Raw genomic sequence first — 16,787 nt, 5'->3', positions numbered from 1 at the left:
GGCTAGGCCTGTCTGAGTTCAGACTCTCCTTGAGGGGGTCTTGCTGTGGCTGAGTATTTGGGGTGTCTCCTGGGTCCTACAGGAGCAGTCAGATTCCTTCAGAGGGTCTGTGGGTCCTCTTGGGATTCCTGGCTTGTTCTTGCAGTCAATCTGGAGCTAAAATTCACAATGCAAGCCTCCGCACACTGCTCTGTCCATCTGAATCATCTAGTTCTGCCTCCCGTCTGGTCTGCCATAATGATCTCTCTCCCTCTCCATTGCTTTTAGAAAATAGGAAACCAAAGTAGATTCCAGGGAATCAAGTTTGATACACTTAATCTACTCAGGCTCAGAAAGGAGAGGTCACAAATCCTAAACCATTCTGAAAATCATCAGTATTAGAATGCATTCAACACATGGTTGCTGAGGACCTGCTTTGTACTGAGCACTGTTCTAGAGATAATACAATGTTTAAACCAGACAAAAATTCTAGCTTGTGGAGCTTGCATTCCAGTGAAGACTTTTCCTTCTTGGCAGCAGTTCCAGATGGGATGGGTGGGGTGATGGCAAGGAGAAAGAGAATGAAGTTGTAGATTGTGGAAATTGCACCCTTGCTCTATTATGTGATCATGAAATAAAAACATAAGCAATGTGATGTCCAGGCCTTATGACTCACGCCTGTAATCTCAACACTTTGGGAGGCCAAGATGGAAGGATTATTTGAGTCCAGGCATTCAAGACTAGCCTGGGCAACATAATGAGACCTCATCTGTACAAAATATTTTTAAAAATTAGCTGGAACGGTGGCATGCACCTGTAATCCCAGCTACTTGGGAGGCTGAGGTGGGAGGATCTCTTGAGCCAGGGAGGTCAACATTGCAGTGAGCCCTGACCACACCACTGCACTCCAGCCTGAGCCACAAAGCAAAAATAATAAATAATAATAAACAAAATAATAAAATAATGAACAAAATAATGAAGTAATAAACAAAAAAAAATCCATAGCAATGTGAACCAAATAGATTATAAAGGAGGATGATATCCATTAAGTCTTCTTCATTCTCATGGCTCTTGTCCCTGTGTTTATTTGCCTTAAGAATGTAGCCAAATCTTATCTCCCTCTAGTGAAAATCACTTGATAGAAAGTTACATTAATGCACAAATTCACAAAGAGAATTTGCATGATTTTCAGAACCAAATTAATCCCTAATTACTGGCATACAGCTATTTGAGCCAAAAGATCATATTGCATTTTAAACAATATAAACTCATCCTTTATCAGTCTTCATTTGCATAAGAAGCATCTTATTCTCAGTCAAACAGAGCAAATCAAATCCTGAAAGTTATTTGTTCCAGCACAAGACTTTGAATATTCTGTTTCCTTTTCTACTCCTACAGTTAATCTGCCAGAGCCAAGATTATTCCTTCACCTTTTTTTAGTCCCTGAACCTTTTGCAAAGCTAATGAAAGTTATAGGATTTCTCAGAAATATGAGGGTACAGGAAAATGTGCACTCATACACAAACATATTTTGAATGCCGCTTTTTAAAAAATCAAGTCCAACCCGTATGTGATAAAAATTTAAAAAAAAATTAAGGCTATGGGAAGTTAAAAAGTATGCTAAAGATGGTTAAGAGACATACTGAAAGTCAAACAGTCAACAGAGAAGTACATGAAACCAAGTTCTCAAAAGTTTGTTTTGTTCTGCCAGTACCTGAGACCACTCTCAGATATATAGGTCCCCAGCTCTGAACCACTTTGTCAATATTAATATAGAACAACATTATCTTTGTAACACATTTGCACTCTGATTCCTTTGTGAACAGAGTTAATGTGTCCTCTGACCCACAATGATTTTAGGGTTGCCACTTGAGCTGAACAGGGCCTTCCCTCCCATCTTCCAATGCAGAAACTCTGGTTGGGCATCCAGAGTAACTCAGCAACATAACTGCCATCACAAACATGTGCAGAAAGAGTTCTGACCTGCTGTGTTGGAAGCCAGAGGATGGAATAGTTTTGTAGCTCTCCTTTGTGGCTTATTCCTTACTCAACAGCCATTCTGCTTTTGACCTGAAAAACTGGGCCAGGGAGATTCTGTACCATCAGGCATATTTCTTATTGGGCTGTGAAAGTCTAGCATATGGCTAATTACAATTTACACCTCCTTAAGTGCTCTAACAATCCACTAAAGACTGTTTTGTCTCTTTGGTTTACTGTTTGTAGCACTTTTTGCAGGCAAAGCAGTAAACAATTCCTTTGGAGGTACTTTTTAATTTCAAATGATGATGGAAGATGATGGTCTTCTGTCTGGGTTGTTAATGATATATTCTCAGCCTGATCTGTTAAATGATTGTGTTCCTAATGATGTGTCATTTGCTTTTTACAGTGTCCTGGTGACCAGTTTTCTAGTTCCTCATCTTCCATGGTGGAGACATGCCCATTGAGGATAAAATAAAGAACTAAGGTAGGTGAAGGAAAAATAAAGAAGATGAGATTTTAGGAACAAAATATCTATGGCATAAAATGCACTAATAGAAGTAATAACTAATAAAGATATTTGAAGTGAGTTGTTTCATTTTTGTATTCTTATTTTTGTCACTGACCATTTTAGCTGTGTGTTTGTGAGACAAAATTGTGCTCTGTTGCAAGAAGATGGGTGTCTCTTAAAATAACATAGAATGGAAAAATATTGCCTCAAAGTTAACATAGTTTTTAATTTCTTAGATATTAAAATGCAAGCTGATAACTAGACATCACTTAAACAGAGAGGTTTTCTATTTAATGAAGTGGTTTGCACGGGGAATAGACATTCTGACAGAGATGGTCTACTGATGTTGGATGTAGAAGGCAGCATGAATTTAGTCCCATGGCTCTCTACTGGCACTGCCAACAGGTGACCAGCTGGCACCAAATATGAGCATGACAGCTTGGTGCACTCAACTGAGACACACGTTTCTATTTTCCTTCATCCAGGGAGTAGCTAAAAACATGATCTCTAATTCCCTTACTGGCATGGAACAGGGCAGAAATAAATGAATTTCCAGTTAATGATTCTAAGTAAAAATGTGTCCAATAATTTATAATTCTAAAGTTTAAGCTTAGTAGTGTTTACAAAGTGATCCATGGACTTAAGTAATGTGAGCCTCATGAGTTCTCTACCATATGAACATATTTAGAAAAGCTGATAATATGAGAGAATTCAAATTTGCAAATTCATCTTTAAGATCAATGTTAATGGGATGAATATCTTTAGGTAAAACTTATACCTCCTTGATGGGGATACACAGCAAGGAGAGAAGGCTCAGCCCTTCTCCTTTAATCTTAAATTGTTTGATTTGACTTAAGCCCAACTTATCTGTGATAAAGATTTTCACAAATATTTCATATGAGTTCTTGAACTTTAATGTTTTCCTTTTCATTAATATTTCTCCTTTAAGTTTAAGGATACCTTAAAATGTGCCCTTAAAGCTCCCAAAGAAGGGTTTAAAAGAGGAAAAAAAGAGTTATGAGAACCTGCTTCAGTGAGACTCAGGATTATTACACCTCAGGGTCAGATGGGCCAATCAGACAGATGGACCTGAAACACCAAGGTGTATCATTTGAGCCCTAGCCAGCTGCTCTGTGGGAGACCAGGAAGTCTCAAACTTCCTACAAACAATGGCTGTTTAGGGCAGGGGGGAATCTAGGGTTCTATCACAATCATACCCACCTCCCTACTTCTCTGGCACCTTTCAAGAGAATATATATTCTTTCTTTAGGAATATGTATGATATGTTCCCCAAGAAAATTTTAAAATACTTGCATACAGAGAACCAAAAGTACAAACTTACATGAGACAAAATACTTTACAGATAAGAAGCTATGGGGCTGGTTATCGCATTGGTTGGGGGGGAGTCTTATGAAAAAAGAACTTTGATATGATTGCTTGTAGTATTTTTTTAATATCTTCCGCTGCTCATTATATTCATTTTCCTTTAAATGCATGAACATATTTACAATAACTAACTTTAAGTCCTTGTCCCCTAATCTGCTGTTCTATCATCTCTTCATTTCTGGGTTTGTTTCTATTGACTCATTTTTCTCCTGGTTATAGGTCTCAATTTCCTACTTCTCATATATAGTAATTTTTTATTGGATACTGTAAGTTTCTTATAAGATACTGAAAATTTTCTATTGAGCATTGGAATTTGTTTTCTTAAGGGGTGGTAGACTTTGTTCTAGCAGGCAGCTAATTTACTTGTGCATTAGCTTGAGTCTTTTGAAACTTGTTCTTAAGCTTTGTTGGAGTGAATTTAGAGTAACCTTTACTACAGGGCCAGTTTACTTCTCTTAGAAAGGCATGATTTCTGAAGTTTCTGTGAATGCCCCACATGCTCAAAGTAGGCTGTTTAACTTGGCTTTTGCCTCTTTCATACCTTGGAACTGCTTTTTCTGAGATAACCAATAACTTCTAAATCCAAAGGATACTTTTCAGTCTTCATCTTACTTGACCTCTTGGCGGTGGCATTTAACATTGTTAACCACTCCTATGCTCTGGAAGCACTCACTTCTGTAGCTTTTGTTTCATGACATTCTCCTTGTTTTCCTCTTACCTCCATGATTATTTTGCAGGTTTTCCATCTCCTAGCCAATCCTTAAACATTACTCAGAGCTATTTCCTCAATCCCTTTTCTCATTTTGTTCTATACTCCCTTTCTCCAGGGAATCCCACGATGTCTGTCCCATGGCTTCCATTACCCCCTATTTTACACTGAAAAAAAAAAAAAAAAAAAAAACAACCCTGTGTATTCTCAACCCCAGACCTCTCATCTAAGCTTCAGATCCCTGCCCTCAATCCCAACTGCTTCCTCAGTCTCTCTTTTTGGATATCTCACACATACTATGTTCAAAAGTGACCTCATGATTCCAGCCCATGCACTACATCTGCTCCTCTTCCAAGGTTCCTGTCTCATTAAAAGGCATCATCCTGTTCCCCATACAAATAAAATGTGGGGCGGGGGGGGACTCATTCCTGAAACTTCATCTCTGATATATATGAATCATCAAAGATAATCATTTTTCCTTCTAAATATCTCTTGAATCTGTTCCCAAGATCCAGTAAGAGACTATTGGTCCTGCATACCAGCCGGGTTCTAGAGAAGAAGAGGTATACTTGGCATGTTGATGTAGCAGGGCTGAGACAGCCTCAGATGTTATCCACAGCCAGGTTGTTTTAGAAGAAGTAGGACATTTTCTAAGCAGTTTGAGAATAGTTTAGACATGGTGTAGGGATCAGTGGGCCTGAGAAAGTATCAAGATGGGACAAAAAGGGTACAGCAGAAGTCTGGGTAAGCCATAGGCTCCATGGGACCAAGGGTGTGTCAGTGGATTCCAGAGTAGATGCATGAGCAAGGAGACCAGAGTATCCACCCCCACCCACCTTGTACAAGAACCAAACAGACCTCCCTCTTCAAATTAAGCTGTAATACTGAGGAAGGAATGGAGAGACCTCAAATTGACTAAAATCAAATGTTCAGCTTCCAGAAGAACGGGGGCTTGAAGTTGAAATTAGCTTCACTTATATAAAAAATAAAATACTGCTTCTTGAAAAGGAATAAAAATCACACCCAATATATGAACAATACCAAATACCATTGTTAAAGACTTTATATTTAACCTGAATTGTGAATAAGCATAGATGCAAAGATCAAGTAGGTTCTGCAATGAGGAATCTCCACTGCCATCATTCTCTTCTAAGCCACCATCATCTCCTGCCTAGATGCCAGTAATCATCTCCTGAATGTTCTCTCGAGTTCACTCTTCTTTACCTCCAGTCCCCTTCTCCACACCAACATGTAATGATTTTTTTTTTTTTTTTTGAGATGGAGACTCACTGTCACCCAGTCTGGAGTGCAGTGGCATGGCCTCGGCTCACTGCAACCTCCACCTCCCAGGTTCGAGCAATTCTCCTGTTTCAGCCTCCCAAGTAGCTGGGACTACAGGCACATGCCACCACACCTGGCTAATTTTTTGTATTTTTAGTAGAGATGGAGTTTCACCGTGTTAGCCAGGATGGTCTCGATCTGCTGACCGCATGATCCGCCCGCTTCGGCCTCCCAAAGTGCTGGGATTACAGGCATGAGCCACCGCGCCCGGCCTATGATTTTTTTTTTTTTTTTAACGCGAACTTGATCCTATCACTCCTTTGCTTATAACCTGTTAACACTTTTTCTGTTCCTAGAGTCCAAATGCATTTACCAGCACCTCCAAAACCCTGCACTGCACTGCAGTTACCTCTCTGATTCCCTTTCCTCCATTCTCTCCTTCACTCTCCCCACTCCAGGGGTAGTGCACTGGACTTCTTGAAGCTTCTCTGGTATGCCGAACCTATAGGACCCTTTCTTCCTGGAATACCCCTCTTCCCTCTCCCTCTATACCCACACCAACCTGTTAATCAACCTGGCATCATTCACTTCCCTGCTTAAGTGCTACTTCAGGCTTGAAGCCTTCTTCCTTTGCTCAGGTCAGGCCAGAACCTGTGACACACTCTCATTGGCTCCCTGTCATTTTACCTCATAGCACTTTACCATACCTGGGCTCCATGAGAGGAGAGATGGGGCGTGCCAATCCTCAACACCCAGAACACATACAGCACCCCAAACAGGGTTGTCTGGCACAAATTGGGCGTGCAATAAATGTTGAATGAATAAAAGGAGTCCAGAAAATTAATTCTCACCAAAATGTTAAATGATAGTGGTTTAAAGTACTTCTTAGAGGGTAGAGGATATCCAGATAAACTTTGCAAACTTTAAGGAGTGCATCTCTACTGGCAAAATTCAATTATTAGCATATTTCTTGCTAGAGGCTTCCTAGTTCCTGAGATTTCAGTTTGTTCACTAGGAAAGAAGGGAACAGAGATGTACCTTAAATCCCTATGTCATCTGTCCCCTGCCTGCCTCTCTCACTTCCTCTTGTCCCACTGCTCTTCCCCTCTCCTGTGCTCTGCCCAGATGGGATTTATTTCAGTTCCTTGACTGGTAAGTTCTTTCCCTACCGGTCCCTCTGTGTGGGATGCTCTCTCCACCCCCATCTTGCTCTTTACAAGGTGAGCATCTTTACAACACAAATGCCACCACCCAAGAGAGGCCAGCTCTGTTGTTCCCTGTTGTTGCACTCTCTTTGTGCCTGTCAGAGCATTTAACCACAGTTGGTAATTTCATGAATTTATTTGTAAATAAAGGCAGGGACAACATCTACTTTGTTCACTGTTGTTTGCCCAGAATCTAGCACAGGACCTAGGACATAGTTGGTAAATACTAACTATATATTGAATAAATGAATATTTACAATAAAGCAGAGCTGATAAATTTATTGACTGTCACACCATACGTATCTTGAAGGGAAACTGGAATGTTTTTGTTAACATTATGGAGGTTTGGCAAGCCAGACATAAAAGTAAATCTAAAGTTGCATCTGAAAGGTTACTTAGCTGAAGGTGGAGGGTGTTGGGAAAGGGAAGGAAAGAGGAAAGAAAGGAATGGGAAGTTTAGAGAATGGGATAAAAGATAAGGAAAAGTAAGGGAGCAAATGCAGATTCAAACATTTACTCTGATGTGTTCTCCCAAGAACTTTGTCTTAGAGATTTCTTTCTTCTATGCTTTAAGCCTATATGAATTAATGTGAAGGAAAAAAATATTCAGCCTATAGATTAATTTTGCCAAGCAAGTCATTGGGGTCCTGTATTCATTTCCTATTGCTGCTATATGTAACAAGTCACACAAATGTTGTGGCTAAAAACAACAGAAATTTACTCTTCCTACAGCTCTAGAAGTCAGAAGTTCGAAATTGGTCTTACAGGGCAAAAATCAAGGGGTCTGCAGGGCTGGTTCCTCCTGGAAGCTCCAGGGGAGAATTCTTCCCGGCCTCTTCCAGTTTCTGGGGCTGCCAGCATTTCTTGGCTTATGTTACTTCACTCCACTCGCTGCTTCTGCAGTCCCATTACCTTCTCTGTGTGTGCCTTCTCCACTTGTGTGGTCAAATCTCTTTCTGCTTCCTTTGATTACACAGTTACATTTAGGGCCCACCTGGATAAGCCATGCTCATCTTCTATCAGGATCCTTAATTTAACACATCTGCAAGGCCCCTTTTGTGGCTGTGTACTCATAGGTTCCAGGGATTAGGATATGTATAGCTTCAAGGCCCATTACTGAGCCTACTGCAGGTCTATTTCAAATGTGAATTTCTAACTCACTGCCTCCTCAAACCAACATGTGCTTTGTTTGTTTGGGGTACTGGCTTTGTTTGTTTGTTTGTTTTTTAGAATTCTAACAACTTCTTTATTTTTTTTTTCCTTCAGAGCTCTAGCAATTTTCCATGCTAATCAAACTTCAACTCTAGGTTTAATGCCTCATATTTCTCCTAGACCCAAAACTTGGTTTTTAGAAGGGAGAGAAAGTATACTGTAAGCCAACAAAACAACTTCAACTTTGTTTCCTCTCAGGCACCTGTAAAGAACTACCTGAGACTGGATAATTTATAAAGAAAACAGGTTTAATTGACTCACAGTTCTGCAGACTTAACAGGAAATATAACTAGGAGGCCTCAGGAAATGAACAATTGTGGTGGAAGGCAGAGGGGAATGAGGCACATTTTCCCATGGTGGAGCAGGAGAGAGAGAAAGAGCAAATGGAGAGGGGCCACACACTTTTAAATGCCACCAGATCTCATGAGAATTCTATCCTGAGACAGCACTAGGGGTATGGTACTGAACTGTTAAAAACCACCCCCATGATCCAGTCACCTCCCACTAGGCCCCACCTTCAACATGTAGAGATCACAATTCAACATGAGATTTGAGCGGGGACACAGAACAAACCGTATCAGCATCTCTTTCAAAAGGGGGCTCCAGTGAAACTAAAAGTAAATAAGTCTTTACCTGATTAAAGATCTGTTTTAGAGATGTCAGAACATAAAACTTCCAGAGATTTCTATTTGGCAAAGTTCTGAGCAACACCCTTTAATTTGTTTGGGGTCTTATCAGATCTAGTCCTATTTATCTGGAGGCAGTAGAAATTCACTGCAGGGACTGTTGTGTTTTTCTGCTTCCACTCCACAGAACTGGAACTTGAAAATCAATTTGAATGGTGTTTGTTCATTAAGCTGTTATTTAATAACCCTGAAAACCAGCCAAGGTACATAACCCCAGGTAAAAGTCAAGTTACACTTAAGGAAAGAACTGTAATGACCACTCCCTGAAGATACATAAGTGTCTGGCCTTCATTGAAAGCCTGAGTGCAGAGTCTGGAGCTGCTCTTTGAAAAAGACCTTAGTCTGTGGCCATGCAGGTAGGAAGCTATTTCTGTAATGAGCCCTGGCCTTCTCAGCTTAGTTGTTATGGACATGTATTAGTTACTCTCAGACCAGTGCTGTCCAATAAAAATACAATGTGAACATTATATTTAAGCATATAATTGAAATTTTTTCTAGTAAAAGCAAAAAGCAAGTGAAATTAATTTTAGTAATATGGCTTATTTAATTCAATATGTTCAAAATACTGTCATTTCAACATGAATCAATAAAATGAATAACTATTGAGGCTGGGTGCAGTGGCTCACGCCTATAATGCTAGCACTTTGAGGCTGAGGTGGGTGGATCACCTGAGGTCAGGAGTTTGAGACCAGCCTGGCCAACATGGTGAAACCCCATCTCTACTAAAAATACAAAAAATTAGCCGGGCGTGGTGGCAGGTGCCTGTAATCCCAGCTATTCAAGAGGCTGAGGCAGGAGAATCACTTGAACCCAGGAGGCGGAGGTTGCACAGCGCCGAGATGGTGTCATTGCACTTGAGCCTGGGCAACAAGAGCAAGACTCCGTCTCAAAAAACAAACAAAAAAGAATAATTATTGAGAGAGTTTATATTATTTTATTTTTTCATATTAAGTCATAATTCTGGTGTGTATTTTATACTTCTATTACCTCTCGATTTGGACCAGCCATCTTTCATGGGTGCAGTAGCCCCAAGTGGATAGTGGCTACCATATCAGACAGTACAGTTATAGCCTTTATGGTTGATTAATAAAACTAGATTTGGTCATTAGTTATTCTTCTGCCATCATAAACTCTTTTACTCCTTTATATACTTTCTGGTTTTGTTGTATTTTTTGCTTATTAGGTTTCTTTTTAGCTGTTTTTATTTTCCTCATTGGGAAACAGGAAGTTGAAACAGGAAGTTCCACCCCTTAAGAGAAGAGAACACCCCTTTCTGTTAAGGGGTGGAAGTTGGAGGGTAATCCATGTACTAAAAATGAGATAAAATGATTTTTATTCCCCTAGTTGGCTTCACAGATGCCCTCTGAGCCCTTCAAAAATATATCCTCCAAGTTCCAGAATGTGGCCTTGGCCCGAAAAACAGCACATGGGAACAGGTGATGAAACTATACTTCAACTGCTCTAGCAAAACCCAAATGCCTCCCAAGATAGGAACAACACCTGTCAACATGAGATCGGGACAGCTCAATCTCTGCATGAAGAAATAGTCTTGAACTGGGATGGGATTCTGGAAATCTGGCTTTACTAGCTAGTTGGGAGACCTTGGGTAATTTATTTATTTAAATTATTTGAACCTCAGAGCACTCTTTACTAAAATGATGAAGTTAGAATAGATCAGTAGTTTTCTAACATTAAGCTGTGAACTCATTTTTCAAACAAAACTACAGAGAATCCCAATACTTCGAATAGATCCAAGTAGAGCGGCTCTGATACCAGTAATGACAGGAAGTGATAGAGGTTGGACCAGCGATCTACTGCCTCTGTCTTCCTTTTACATCTGAGGCACAGTTTGAAAACGTGGATAGATGTTCTCCACTGTAGCTTTCAGCATTAAGCATTCTTATTCTCTGCCATTCTCCACTGTGCTGTATCAGCCAATACTCCCGATTAGCTCAAGTTGTAGACTAAGAACAAAGTAGATAGGAGATCATTTCCCCAGGAGACTTGCATAGGTTCTAAGCACATTTTCTTTGGAGTCCCACTACCCTACCCCACAGCATATCAAATACATAATTTTCTTTTGTTGTTTTAGAGACTTTTTTTTTCAGATCTCAAGTATTTGTATAAGTCCTTAAAAAACCCATGGGCTAATGTGCAAAATCCTCAGTTTCCTTTCTGCCACTTTTTTTTTGAGACAGGGTCTCACTCTATCACCCAGAATACAGTGCACTGGCTCCATCATGGCTCATTGCAGCCTCGACTCCTGGGCTCAAGCAATCCTCCTGCCTCATCCTCCCTAGAAGCTGGAACTACCGGCACTTGCCACCATCCCCAGCTAATTTTTAAATTTTTTGTAGAGACGAGGTATCCCTATGTTGCCCAGACTGGTCTCCAACTCCTGGCTTAAGCGATCCTCCTGCCTCTGCCTCCCAAAGTGCTGGGATCACAGGTATGAGCCACTGTTCTCAGTTACTTTTTGCAACTCTTCTTTAAGTAATTCCTATCTTACAGCTAGAATATAAAGATAACTAATCTAGGATATCAAAACCATGAGTGAATGAGCAAAGGGATATATGTGTTGTATAAAAATTGCAGTGGAACCAAAGCTCAGTAAACACAAAAATATCTGATCTGAACCTGGATGTTTTAGGATATGTGGCTGTTGACATAATAAGTAATATACGACTTTGATACTACTAAGAAAAAATATGTCTAATTGTAGGACAAATAACAATCATTAGAAGATAAACTTTTCTTGTTTTTTTTCCCTAATCTGCTGCCTGATAATATTATTATAAATTTAGGCAATATTTCACTTTCTAGCACTAACAGAGAATGAAGTATTCTACTTGAACAAAAACCCAAATAATCCTTTTCCTAAAACCATGTAGATTCTCCATTTAATTAAGCCTTGTGGTAATTTCGTGAGGTTTTCACTGAAGACTGTTTTCTTCAAAGCATTCCTTACCCGAAGATTACAGGTGAGACATGGGAGGCAAGTTTTCCTATATCTGATGAGGTGGTAAACTTTATTTCTTCTCCTCAATCTCAGCCCCAGAGATGCCAAAAAGGGAAAGAGAGTGATGAATTGCCCAAACTATCAAACCAAACAGGCAACAACAACAAAAATCAATCAAGACAGAAAAAAACAAACATAAGCAAAGGTCTTAAGGATTTAGGAAAATAACCAGAAGAATGAAAATAAGAGTGTGTAACTTTGTTTTTTTTGTTTGTTTTTTTTTGTTTTTTTTTTGAGATGGAGCCTCATTCTTGTTGCCCAGGCTGGAGTGCAACAACGCAATCTCAGCTCACTACAACCTCTGCCTCCCAGGTTCAAGCGACTCTCCTGCCTCAGCCTCCTGAGTAGCTGGGATTACAGGCGTGTGCCACCACTCCGGGCTAATTTTTTGTATTTTTAGTAGAGATGGGTTTTCACCATGTTGGCCAGGCTGGTCTTGAACTCCTGACCTCAGGTGACCCACCCACCTCAGCCTCCCACAGTGCTGGGATTACAGGTGTGAGCCACTGTGTCCGGCCAATTTTTGACTCTTAATTATGGTTTCCATCTCTCTGCTGAAATCCCTCAATGCCTCTTGCTCTCCTTCCAAGCAGATCTTTTAGCATGCTACTCATAGTTATTTAAAGTTCCTGCCTGATAGTTTAAACGGCTGAGTCATATCTGAATCAGATCTTTGATTGTTTTATGTCTTCCCCTTGATTTTTCTGTCTTATGATTTTTGAAAGAATGCTAGACATTGTATGTAGAAGAGCAGTGGAGACTGAGATAAATAACATTTATGTCCAAAAATAGGTATGCTTCTTTTTATCATTAAGGACAGTTAAGTCAATCTGGTCAGGTGTTTAGCTGAGTTTCGTACCTTCAGTGCACCACGGGATTTCTGTTCAATAAAGAAAATCTGAACATTGGTAATAAAAAGTGATAAAGTGGGCTGGACATGGTGGCTCATGCCTGTACCCAGTGCTTTGGGAGGCCAAGGTGGGAGGATTGCTTGAGGCCAGGAGTTTGAGATGAGCCTGGGCAATATGGCAAGACTCTATCTCTACCAAAAAACAAAACAAAACAAAAAGGGTCTTGTGGCATCTCCAAAGTCACAAACAGAAAATAAATTAATTAATTAAAATAAAATTAAAAGGTGGTAAATTGGGAGAAGATACTCCCAATATCCCAATATCTAACACTAGCAAGTGCTACATATCTAAGATATATACAAAACAACTTTAAATCAACAAAACGAAGTCAGGAAATTCCATAGAAAAATAACATATAGGCAATAAAATAGACATATTGGCAATTCCTAGATGAGGATATTGGAATAACTAATGATATGGAGACATACTCAATCTTTCAATAGACTTGAGAATTAAGATACCACTTTTCACGAATCAGATTTGCAATTTCTTTTTTTTTTTTTTTTTTTGAGACAGAGTCTTGCTCTGTCACCCAGGCTGGAGTACGGTGGTGCAATCTTGGCTCCCTGCAATCTCCACCTCCTGGGCTCAAGCGATTCTTGTGCCTCAGTCTTCTACACCACCACGCCCAGCTAATTTTTGTATTTTTAGTAGAGATGGTGTTTCTCAATGTTGGTGAGGCTGGTCTCAAACTCCTGAAATCAAGTCTTCCTCAGCCTTCCAAAGTGCTAGGATTATAGGCATGAGCTACCATGCCCAGCCTAGATTGGCAAAAATTTTATGTCTGATAACACTGAGTGTTGTTAAACATTTGGGGAAACAAGATCTGCTAGCACACATGTAAATTTGTGAGCAGATAGCCAGCCTATGGTGAGTAAGTAACCCATTCCTGGGCATAAGCCTTTGGTAAACTCTTGCACAGGACTGAAAGAAACATTGCCCAGCAAATATTAAGCACTGAATAAAATGCTTTTTTTTTGTTGAGACAGAGTCTCACTCTGTTGCTCAGGCTGGAGTGCAATGGCGCCATCTCAGCTCACTGCAACCTCTGCCTCCCAGGTTCAAGCAATTCTTCTGCCTCAGCCTCCCAAGTAGCTGGGATTACAGGCACCCACCACCATACCCAGATAATTTTTGTCTTTTTAGTAGAGGCAGGGTTTCACCATGTTGGCCAGGCTGGTCTCAAACTCCTGACCTCAAGTAATCCACCCTCCTCAGCCTCCCAAAGTGCTGGGATTACAGGTGTGAGCTACTGTGCCCAGCCTGTATAAAATGCATATTAAACAAATGCATGAAAATATTCATCACAGCATTGTTTGTAGTGAGCGGACTTGAGGCAACCCAATCGTCTATTACTAGAAGCACAAGAAGATAAAACAGATGTGAGGAATGTATTTGACAATAGCTAACATTGGTGGAAATACTGCAGTTTGCCAGGAAGTCTTCTAAGTGCCTCACGCGTATTAACACAATTATGCTCACAACAATGCTATAAGGTGTTTCTTTTAGACAGAAGAGATTAAGTTAGATTAAGCTGGGGGTCATGCAAACAGGAAGAGTCAGAGTTGAGTTTGAACCCAGTCACTTGGCTTCCACAGGCAAGCTCTGAATCCCCCATGCTGAATGGCTGCCTACCTTCTGTACTGCATGTCCCTGCAAGAAGGTGTTCTGATCTGTTCAGGAGTTGAGCTGAGTTTAGTACCTTCAGTGCACCACAGTGCATCTGTTCAACAAATAAAATCTAAACATTATTAATAAAAATGTTTCTACCTAGCCCTTTCTATTACTTACCTTCTTTTCCTCTTCAAAGGGAAACAGTTTCAATTTGTCCTCCAGTAGCTAGAAGCACACCTGAACTAGGTTCCAAATGTTTCTTCCTCTGTATAGTCAGTATAAGGTTATCCTTCCAGGCCCTTCAAATCTCTGAAGATCTTCTAAGAAGCTGGGACCTCAAGCAGCCTCTCTTTCTCTCCTAGTCTTCCTGAAGTTCATTTCCAAATAACCTGAGATAATCTGGTGCTTTCCTCCTCCAAGTCCCTTTCTTCTGGGGTGCAAGCACATTCCACCTACCAGGATCTTTCAGACTTGAGTCTGAATGATCTCTTGGTGCCCAACAGGCTTGGGATCATGTGAATGCCAATCATTGCACTGGGCTGTGATGTAGTAGTCCTTCAGAGGAGAGCTTGGTCTACACTAAAAGACCCCAAACTATTAAACTTTGGATTTTTTTTTTTTTTTTGAGATGGAGTTTCACTCTTGTTGCCCAGGCTGGAGTGCAATGGCGTGATCTCGACTCACCGCAACCTCCACCTCCCAGGTTCAAGCAATTCTTCTGCCTCAGCCTCCCGAGTAGCTGGGATTACAGGCATGCACCACCACGCCTGGCTAATTTTGTATTTTTAATAGAGACGGGGTTTCTCCATGTTGAGGCTGGTCTCGAACTACTGACCTCAGGTGATCTGCCTGCCTCAGCCTCCCAAAGTGCTGGGATTACAGGCATGAGCCACTGCGCCCAGCCTGTTTTGTCTTATTTTTACAAAATGTTCTACCTTTTCTTTCTTTACGTAATTATTGTCTCTTTTAGTCCTGTCCCCTTTATCACTTGCTAGTCAGTGTGTTTTTCCTTGCAGTGTTCTTGAACTGCCCATCATCTCAGCCAGTTGTGGGAAACCAGATGACCCAGCTTGGTAGAAGAAGTGTGCCTTAAGAGGTTGTTGGGTCCTCAGCCAAACTCTGAAGGACTCTGTGTATGAGCTTGCTGGAAACTGTTTTCAAATGTAAATTCTAACACTTGTTGAGTCATTAAGTGCATAGCCTGTAGCCTCCACTGTGCCACATTATCTTACTTCATCCTCAGGACCTCCTTGGGAGACAGGTACAAGTGATTTTTGCAGATACTGAAGCTGGGGGGGCAGGGTAAGGGCCTTGCCAGAAGTAAAATAGTTAAAAGGCTGCAGAGCTGGAATTCAGCCCAGGTCTTTTGGCACAACTACCTCGAACTCTTTCATTCTTTTTTAATTTTTGCTGATTTCCATGCCCAAAATTGCCAGTAAATTAAACTATATTTAAACAGTACATTTCTGTTTTTAATGTTTCTTTTTTCCAAAAGCACATTACCTATTATTTGAAATACCCTCTTACTTTAGAATATTCAGTGGCGTAGTAGAGATTAATTATGAAATGGAAATTTCCTGCGAAGAAAACAAATCACTATAGCAAGAAGCACAGTTCATTTCTTTTCAAAGAAAGCTCTGTTTCCACCAGCCTGTCTTTCTTTTGTGGAGGAGTCTCCTTTCCTTGGAGCAAGTTCGTTGATTTAGCAAGCACTTATTATGGTGCACTATGTACTAGACATTATCCTGGACCCCTACAAATAGTACCTCACTTAGTCCTACAGGTAGAAAGTAATAATATCATCTGCGTTTTTACAGATGAGGAAACTGAAGCTCAGAGAGATCAATCTATTTGTAAGTGGCACAGGCAAGGTTTGAACACTAGAGGTTTGTCTCTAGAGCCCAGAGGCTTAAGCTTTGCACCACAGTTTCTTCATTGCTAACCTATATTCTGTGCAATGCTGAGCAAGGGAAAACAATAGCAAATAGGAGGAGATAAAAACAGAGGAGCCCAGGAGACCCTTCTCTGCAGGTTGGTGGAAGGAGCTTTGAAAGCCAAACGGCCTGAGATGAAACTATTCTCAGAGTCTCCATCAACTCTTCAGCTGCTATAGGGGATTATTATCATCGGGTCACAAAGGAAGAGAGGCCCTCCCTTTCTTTGCTTTGGTGTGAAGTAGGTTCATGTGGACGAGGGGTGTTAGTCTTTTAGCTAACCTATAGCAAAAACGACTGCCCGCTCTGGCTTTTCCCACTCAAACCATCTGCCTGGCATTTTGGAGGTAAGATCCAGGTATG

At 40.6% G+C, this 16,787-nt stretch overlaps 1 long non-coding RNA gene across 3 annotated transcripts in view; it reads left to right on the top strand.

Moving 5' to 3' along the window:
• LOC134756785 (uncharacterized) overlaps positions 1–16,787 on the top strand; it is a 44,020-nt gene that overhangs the window by 15,542 nt on the left and 11,691 nt on the right. For 2 of the 3 annotated variants that reach the window (XR_010129954.1, XR_010129951.1), the window contains exons 2-3: positions 2,366–2,443; positions 11,304–11,395. This is a non-coding gene — a long non-coding RNA (uncharacterized lncRNA). The remainder of the gene's footprint in view (positions 1–2,365; positions 2,444–11,303; positions 11,396–16,787) is intronic. The other variant, XR_010129953.1, reaches the window with a different exon arrangement.

This window comes from Gorilla gorilla, chromosome 1 (assembly GCF_029281585.2).
Source record: "Gorilla gorilla gorilla isolate KB3781 chromosome 1, NHGRI_mGorGor1-v2.1_pri, whole genome shotgun sequence".
NCBI lineage: Eukaryota > Metazoa > Chordata > Mammalia > Primates > Hominidae > Gorilla > Gorilla gorilla.
This window is presented reverse-complemented; position numbering and strand designations above follow the sequence as displayed.